This window comes from Pinus tabuliformis, chromosome X (assembly GCF_031772625.1).
Source record: "Pinus tabuliformis cultivar Carrire ecotype Pingquan chromosome X, CPIR1, whole genome shotgun sequence".
Lineage (NCBI taxonomy): Eukaryota > Viridiplantae > Streptophyta > Pinopsida > Pinales > Pinaceae > Pinus > Pinus tabuliformis.
The window spans coordinates 800,805,522-800,813,862 of NC_142308.1; positions in this window are offsets into that span (position 1 = coordinate 800,805,522).

Below are 8,341 nucleotides of genomic sequence, written 5' to 3' on the forward strand. Positions count from 1 at the left end.
ATAATCCATTTCATTATAAGCTTGATTGTTGAATGTTGTGGTTCCTGTACATTTCGTATTGAAGTTTGATAATAGTTGAATGCTATGATTGTATTTATTTTGTTATGTTTGAGGAAAATCTTTGTTGATTAATGAGTAATTCAGGGGGATAACATCACTAATTGCTGCAAATCCTTATATTTGTTCTCATCTGTGTTTAAGCCACTTGAAACATCACTATATGCTGCAAATCCCTTACTATCTGTTGTCATCTGTGTTTTAAGCCACTTTTGAATCTAAGATTGCCTACTATTCAAAAGAGAATTATGCTGAGGGCATACAGTTTTAGGCCTTTTGTTTGACACTCAAAAGTGCAAAAAAGTGCAATTTAATACCTGATTTGGGTTAAAGTTCATGCTTGAAACATATGTTTTCATTGGATATGGGCCTGCAGATGCCGTCATTATCATGAACTATTTATGATTTCAAAAGTAAATTTAGCTAGATTGCGTTACAGTAAGTGTTCATGATTCAGAAGTAGTAATTAGTACAACTTTTTGTTTTTGTAAGCAGAGAGAAGTAGTATTTTACTGTGAACAAAATAGAGTTACAAAATCAGACCAGAATCCCAACGGAAAAAATCAGTTAGAAATATGGATTATCCTGAGACTGTGCATGTCTAAATCCAGCTCTATAAGCCTATGTATGATAGCTGTACCTGCTAATAATTTGGCCTGTATCCTTAGAATATTATCATATTCAGACCTTTTAACCTGGACTGAGGCCATGGAATTGAAAAATATTACAAATTAGGGCTGGGTTTATGGTCTCTTACTAGGGTGATTATACATTCTAGGAAAATACTGTCATGAAATAACCAGTAAAGAGAGGAACCCAAATTCCATGCTTGTCAGGCATTATCATCTTTGATATGATTGGGTAGAGGGGATGAGCTCCAGGGCTCTCCTGTTCCTTGTTTGTCTCATCTCCATAATAACTGGCTGAGTCTTGCACTACATGAAGGAGAGAGCAGTAATTGGCATTTGTCTTGTTAAGCTCAGCTCGAATTTACTGCAGAACCTTGGTGTGGTGCTCCTCCAGTTTGTCAGTGTCTTGCAATGAATTCTTTGTTTTGGCAGTAGAGGTCAAGGGTGGTGGAGAGATGAGTAATATGACTTCTGGTATGGTCCATATCCAGCACAAGTTTAGTCGATTCCTCGTCAATCCACATTTTGCTGGTGCACTTCCTTTTTTGGCAAACCTGTTCCTAACTTGCAAATTTGCTGAATAGTGGTTGGCCTATGACTTTTTCAAAACCCATGGCTTACCACAGAATTGGTTTGCTTCCTTTGGCATTGGTGGTTTGTGATATCCCAGAGAAATTTTTGCCCTAGGGTTGCTTAGATAACTAGGGTTTCAACAGAAAATTCCTTTGCTTTTTCAATACAACAGTTCATTCAATAGTACAGCATAAGAACAAACATTACAATTCACAAGAAGTAGCACTGTCCATTCATCAACATACAATCATTATTACAACCCACACAGTATCAACAGACTAAGCAATAGCTCTGGTATTAGTTCCAAATTCAAGCAATTAAATATGCCCTAACAAATGACCTGAGAATATCCTACAGATTGGAAGTGGCTACAGCAGCCTGAAATCCTTACGAATTCTGCCTCCCAATGTGCTGGGGAACATCAGGAAGGGTTTGGTTGCCCTCAATCTGCCTCAAAAAGATTTGACTATAGCAGGAGTGACTTCTGTTCAAGCCCAGCAAGTCTTGGATTAAGTTGGGAGATTATCTCTGCCCTGACTTGGTGGTTTTAGCATCAGTCCAACCTTAAAATTTTGTCCTCCTTCTGGAAGTTTGCCACAGATTTGTATAGTCCTCCAAGTGACTTAAACTACCTGCCCCGGAAACTTCGGCCTGTTGGCCTCAGAAGATTCTTGGCCGTCTCAGAATTTCGATCTGCTGGCCTCAGAAGGTATTCGGTTGCCTCAGGAAAGTTGTTCTGCTGCCTCAGAGAGTTTGTGACTGACCTCAGGAAACCCATAATTCTCGCCACAGAAGCTACAAAGCATTTTCAAGAGATGCACCGAATTCCTGTCCACAATATGTCACAAGTTCTGTGATTTCCTGGGATCAAGCTGCTTCCAAAATCCTGTGCCAGAACAAAAAGAGGGGTGACTAGGTAGGGTGGGATCACCTCCCACTGAAACTAGTCAAAAGGAGAGGGCTCTTAAAACCCTCAGGCTCAGGCTCAAAGAAAAACAGAGACAAATTGATCCAATCCAATGATGATCAAAATGATTTCTCTCTTGTATTTATAGATTTCCATGTGGGTGATTCTCTTAATTAATTGAGAGGGGTTTGTGACAATCACCAACTTTGGGCTTTTATAGCTCAGCTGCCCTAAAACTTACCCCATGTTGCCCAAACATTGGGTAATTTGAGGTTTTGCCCTTTATCAAACGCTATAGCCTACAGGGATTGATAGGCTATTTTGTCCATGGGGCAATTAATCCATAGGGGATATTACAGCTCCCCCCCTTCTTGACACTGCTTGTCCTCAAGCAATGGCCTGTCTGGGTGCTGCATAACTTGCCCCCCTACTATTTTCTGTACTACTTTGTTATCTACATCAGCATCAACACTCCTCGCCTTTAAGAGTTCTGTTAAGATTGTATACAGTTCTCCCAGATCTGGTCATTTTGTCCTTGGGAGAATTGTGGGATGATTTCTTTGATTTTGTGGGCATTTTCTTCTTTGCTGAATCCAATTTATGATTTTGTCACACTTGAATGCTGTTTCACGGAATGTTGAATGATCTTACCCACTGATTGCTTCTTTCGTGATTTTTGTTTGTTCTTGCTCTTTGTACCACTGGGCTTAGAACTACCTTTCCTTTAAACAACTCTCATTGTGGATGTTCCTCTTTTCTTTTTTGTTTGAGCTTTAGGTGTGTTGGTCTGCAAGCTTTTTCTCTTCCCTCTAATAATGGACTTTTTTGCTTTGCTTTTGATGTTCACTGAGATGATGGTGTCTGATCTTCTACAACTTGATATTTCCTTGATTTACCTGGAGTGCCATTTATATCCAACTTTCTGGCCCTTTTTGCAGATCTCGATTTACCTGGATTACCATCTGTATCCAACTTTCTGGACCTTTTTGCAGATCTATTAGGCTTCTCGTGCTCATCGTCATCAGTAGATGAATGCCTTTTATGAGAAACATATGCGTTGCCTTGATCTATAAACTTTTTCTCATTAAATCTCTTGGATACCTTCTGCCCTTTCAAGGATTCAAAATCCTTTAGGATGCTTTCAGATTCAACATTTCTATGTTTTGCAGGCTCAACATTGTGGTCTGTGATCCCTCCTTGAGGAAGATTAGGGTTTGACTCAAGACTAGCCAACGTGCTAGTATTTCGCAAAACATTTTCAGACTGCATATTTTCAAACTGAATAGAAGTTTCATTGTTCATCAGATTTGGATACCTTATTATCATTGATTGACTTGCCATCAACACCACCTACAACCTTTGACTTGCCATCAACACCACCATCAACCTCTGACTTGCCATTAACACCATCAACAACCTCTAGCTTGTCATCAACAGTACTAGTAACTTGTGTTGTACTTGGCATCTCTTCAAGGTACTGACAGGTGCCTTTCTCCTTTTCTTTCATTGTTTTTGTTTCAGGTTGCTTTTAATCAAAATATTCCTTCTCTTCCTTCAACATTTCTAGTCCATGCTGTCTTTGATGAGAAATTTCTTCCTGTTATTCATCACTGCTCCATCATGCTGCTTCTGCTCCCAAATCAACTCTCTTTGTTCCTCTTCAGGCTGATTTAGACGTGGCAGACTTTTTCCAACTCCACTCACTGCAAGTTTTGTTGATACATTTTCTACACGTTGAGAATTATCTAGAGTAACTTGATTAGCTTACACAAGCTTCTCTTGATCTCCGTCACCAGTAATTTAATCAGATGTTGCTTTCATTCCTGGTTGCTTCTGGCAATCCTGGATTCCTTTCAAAGCTTCCGATCCAAGTTCTTCCTGATTAGAGACTTCTTATGTTGGTTTTATTGCTGTTGTTTCAGGGTGCTTTTGCTTCCCAAAAGACTAGTAATTCAGTTTCAGGCTGACTTAGATGTGACTGATCTTCTTGTATTGTACTCACTAAATTTGTTTTATGTCCAGGTACTTATGAAGATCAGTGATAGGACTAAACCAAAATTCCTTCCCTCCCTCATGACTGCTTTGGGAGAAGTCATCGTTCTAATTTGAAAGAGTGCTGGTCACTCATCCAATAAATTATCTCATTTTAATCCCTCAAGCTGGCAGGGTGCATAACTCTGATGTCACTGTGATATCCTAGGGAAATTTTTGCCTTGGGGTTGCTTAGATAACTAGGGTTTGAACAGAAAATTCCTTTGCTTCTTCAACACAACAACGATTCATTCAATAGTACAACATAAGAACAAACAATACGATTCACAACAAGTAGCATTGTCCATTCATCACCATATAATCATTCACCCAATCAACATAGTAGAACAATGGCTCCGGTATTAGTTCCAAATTCAAGCAATTAAGTATGCTCTAACAAATGACCTACGCATATCCTATAGATTGGATGTGGCTACAACTGCCTGAAATCCTTACGAATTCTGCCTCCTAGTGTTAGAGAACCTCGGGATAGTTTTCTACCATCTCAGACTTAAACTTTAGAACACGTACCAGATTACTTAATGGAGGCTCCGATTTGTTACAGAGTGTAGATATTCCTCTAAAATCGCCTCAGGAAGGGTTTGGTTGCCCTCAATCTGCCTCAAAAAGACTATACTACATCAGGAGTGACTTTCGTTCAAGCCCAACAAGTTTCAGATTAAGTTGCGAGATTATCTTTGCTCTGACTTAGAGTGGTTTAGCATCAGTCCAACCTTAAAATTTCATCCTCCTTCAGGAAGATTTCCACAGATTTGTATAACTCTTCAAGTGACTTAAACGACTTGTCTTAGACCCTATTGGCCTTAGAAGATTCTTGGTCACCTTAAAATTTCAGTCCACTAGCCTCAGAGGGTATCCGGTTGCCTCAAGAAAGTTGTTTTGCTGCCATAGAGAGTTTGTGACTGACCTTAGGAAACCCACGATTCTCACCATAGAAGCTACAAACCTTTTTCAAGAGATGCACTGAATTCATGTCTAAAATATTTCACGAGTTATCTGAATTCCTTAGACCAAGCTGCTTCCAAAAACCTGTGCTAGAACAAGAAGAGGGGTGAGTAGGTAGGGTGGGATCACCTCCACCAAAACTAGTCAAAGGGCAAGGGGTTTTAAAACCCTGGGAGCCTCAAGCTTATAGAAAAATAGAGACAAATTGATCCAATCCAATGATAATCAAAATGATTTCTCTCTTGTATTTATAGATTTCCTTGTGGGTGATTCTCCTTAATTAATTGACAGGGGTTTGTGACAACCCCAACTTTGGGCTTTTATGCCCCAACTACCACAAAACTTACCCCATGTTGCCCAAACATTGCGTAATTTGAGGGTTTCCCCTTTATTAAAGGCTATAGCCTACGGGGATTGATAGGCTATTTCGTCCCATGGGAAATTAATCCATAGGGGACATTACATAGTTGGATGTTGTCTTCAATAAACAAGTGGTAGTTCTGAACCTTGGTCCAACCCCTTGCATTCTTGCAACCATCCTCTTGTCTTTTCTACTACACGAATTGTACTAATTGGTGAAAGCCGTAAACCGCAAGGTATAAATCAACAGGAAACCTCTAGGTAGGTTACCAGTGTCACCTTAGAAACCTTTCCCTTGCACTTTATGCTAGCTCCTTTAGCTCAAGGTGGGTATCCCTACATCGATTACACAAGCAATGAGTACAAGGTGAAGTTGCGGGTAGCCTTAGCAAAAGAGGGTTTTTGAGTTTTTAGGGCTTTTAAGACAAGTGATAGAAGGACATAGAGACTAGTGCCAATTCCAATTAAGGCAATGCACCCCAGGTCAATAAAATGGCAATGAGGTCAAGAAGAAACTCTCCAAAGGGTTGGCCTATTTCTTTAATGATTAAGGTTTGAGACTAGAATCAAGAAGAAAAGATAATCCCTCAATCAAGATCAATAACGAATTTCATGGTCTACAAGAAGGGAGCTTCAATGGAAGAAAACCTTCACCACCCAAGATCAATTATGACTTAATGAAATTATTAATACTTTAGCTAAGAAACCATAATGAAAGACAAAACATGATAACAAATAACAACCAAATCAACAAAGGAAGGAGGAACAAAACCTAGAACCTCTTCCTTGCAAGTGATAATGTTATCTTTCAGTGGATTGATTTTGAAAGGCTTGTAGAAGACTTGAACATTCCACCATTGATTCTTATACACCAGATAAAACCAAGAAAGAGAAGCTTCAAGAATTGAGAACATTCACCCGCATAGAATTAAAGATTTACTCCATAAATGCTACAATAAAGATATGTTGAGTAAGCTCTAATGAGAGAGAACTCCCAAAAATCCAATTGTAAGTGATTGTGAAGAAGTGTATCTCTTTACAATAACAATATCTCATGTGATTCCTTAGATCTAGCCTAGAAAAGTGAAGTTGCAACTAACTATTGTAAAAGAACAATCTACTAAAATGGTCAAGCCACATGTACAATGAATAGAATGAAGTACCACCAAGGGGATGTCATTTCTTGATCCGGATATTATTCATCATCGATCTTGACGCTTTCAGAGTGAAGAGGGTGGAAGAATCAACTCATAGGACTATATTTACTAGTGGGACCTAGTTTGGCCACTTGGAATTTTAAACCTTTTAGAAGCCGTTTGAGGCATCAATGACATTTTTTGGGGAAGACTCTGTTGTTTAAATGCCACAACCACTGGCGCTATTTTACACAGATACCTTTCCAATGGTGCAAGAATTGCCTCAGTCAGAGTCCATATGCAAAAGCTATGCAATTTGCAAGTTGATGTTCCTATTTTGACGACAATGATTTGAGAGGATGCCACGTTAACCTCCATTATTCATGGAAAATGGGCTAGGCACCTGACCATGATGAAGAAGACTCTAGAAGAGTCGATATTGTAACTTTAGTTAAGAGGTGAAGGAGTCAAATTTAACCACTAGTACACCATTCGACTATGTTATAATTGAGCTAATAAGAGGAAAAGGGGGTCCATTATATTCACGTGAATTTTGTTCCATAGATGAACGAAATAATCAAGGGTGGATAGCGATATTTTAAAACTCCGACTTCGACTCAGTCGGCTTGATTTCAGTGACTCGGTCGTTGTAAAAAATACATTTAATATTTTTTTATTTATAAAAAAACATAATTTTAAAGATTTTCATTCATGTTTCCAAACACACAACATTAAAATATAGATAGAAGACAACATATGATCAAAGTAGGCTCAGGAACATATCAATTATATCAAAATGGCACCTAGTGCACTGTCCAATACATACATGATGATGATATAGAGATCAAAACAAAAACACATAACCAAGGAGGCTAGAAATGGCCTCTACAACAAAAGTAAACTATAACCAGTACTATTGGCTACTACTAGAGGAGCCAACATCATTTGGCTCAACCTCTGGATCAGAGTTAGATAGGGAAGCCCATGGCTCCTCCTCCTCATCATTTCCAACTGCAACTATAGAAGTGGTAGCACTAGCACGCTGTGCAGCAGCTGCACGCTGAGATTGACGAGATATGCTCTTTTGTCGTCGCTGAGCAGAGAAAGCGCCTGTAGCTCGAGGACTTGGGGTTGGCCCTGAGGTTGGTACAAGTGGATTTGCATTCAACTGAACATTATGTTCGAGTGATGCCTCCACTTGTAAATCCAAATCAAGATCCTCATCATAATGGCAAACTCTGCTGGATGACTCTCCACTACCCCCTTTGATGTTGGATCAATGTCTTCCAACACATTGGGATCTGAATCAGGTCTTTTGTTCAGCGATTGGTTGCGTTTGAGCCAGAGGTTGTATTGGACATAGACTAGATCATTTAACCGTTTTTGATCCAAACGGTTTCTCTTCTTCGTGTGAATCCTCTCAAAGATAGACCAATTGCGCTCACACCTAGTAGCATTGCAAGTTTCACTCAAAATATGAATTGCAAACTTCTGCAATTGAGGACAATGGCTACCAAAAGCCTCCCACCATTGTGCTGCAAAAAACATAGGAGTGTAATGAGTTAGCTCAACAAAATTACAAATTATATTCAACTTTCAAATTATAAACGATTTAACAAAATAAGTATCAAGAACTTGAAAATTGAAATTTTTGTTTACTTGGCTCATCTGCTTCCCTTGCA